Genomic DNA, 1476 nt, shown 5'->3' on the forward strand with positions numbered 1-1476 from the left:
GGTCTTGAACTTTGGAAGCAACCATTATTTGATATAGGGTGATTAATGCAGTTGTCGGCCTATGCACAAGCTCTATTGATAGGGCCTACTACTGTAGACATATTATAATAAAATAAATAAACGCGCTTATTAATTGAATCGTACTTCTCGTTTAATCTGCTTGTGTTCGTAACTCAGTTCACATTTGATATATTTATTTTTTTTCTCAACCTTATTCTACATTTCCAACAATATAGGCCTAAGAAATGACAACAACGCTCTTTTTGATGGGAAACATTTAAGAGGGTAATGAGAATCAGATTTTTGAATATTTAAAATCTGGGGAAAAGGGGCGTAACCACTTTTTTTTCTCCTTTTTCCCCCACTATTTAAATATTTAAAATTCTGTATCTCATTAAACAGCTTTTAAGAGTTTTTCGTCAAATATGATTTTGTTTCATAGAAAAATCATTTCTACAACATATCAAAACATTTTTTCTTTCCTGGTCCCCTGGCTTTAGGACTAACTACTGTATAACATTATATGTTAACTCTAGCTTTTGTCTACATCAGGAAACTGTACAAATGGGATACGATGTAAACCTTCCTACGCTCCACAGACTCAAACAACCCGGACTTCCAAGCCGCATATTTCTCCAATAACCACAGTAAAGATGGTACTGCCATCACGGTTGTCAGTTTACCACCGAAAAAAAGCTACCATAACATAATTTAAAAAATGCTACTATCATTATAATGCTGGACTCAATGTTGTATTTAGTGCTTTTAACATTTAATTGGTGGAGATGTGCATTATACCTATAATTATTATTAATTTGATATTTCCTAGATTCTAGGCCTATGTATATTTGTATATATATATATTCATATATATATAAATAAAATCAAAGAAGCTGCATAGGCAGAGTGATAGGATATAAAATCAAAAGCAACACGGTTGTGATCTGCCTCAGTAGAAATTTATTTGATACGACATGTTTCGGGCATAGCCCATCATCAGGTATGAAAAGCTGTGACAAGAATAGATAAATAAGTAGCAGTACATTAACAAAAGTATAACGTGATCATCCAATCAAAAAACAGATAATAAGCAGTCAACCAAGCTCATGCGTCGTAATAAACAAAGAACATAAATAAAACAATACAATAGAACAATGGGGCAGGCACCTAAATAAAGTCAAAATGGACACACCTAGAGAGCCTAAACCAAGTATTACATGGCATAAGAAAGTACTGAACAATGTAGTATAAAATCATACGAATAAAACAGGCATAGTAACCATTAATGCGAGTTACATCTAAAAAATATGCCCTCGGATAATAAGTATTAAACCCTCTGATAAAAATAGCAAAAAAGGACTCGCCTTAGAGAACGAAAACCAAGAATTACATATTATAGAGTAATAAATACAATATAACAAAAAAAATCATGAATAAAACAGCCGTAGAACAAATAATGCGAATAATATCTAATAC

Source organism: Anneissia japonica, unplaced genomic scaffold (assembly GCF_011630105.1).
Source record: "Anneissia japonica isolate Jap-2015-1 unplaced genomic scaffold, ASM1163010v1 scaffold287978_len313048_cov192, whole genome shotgun sequence".
Lineage (NCBI taxonomy): Eukaryota > Metazoa > Echinodermata > Crinoidea > Comatulida > Comatulidae > Anneissia > Anneissia japonica.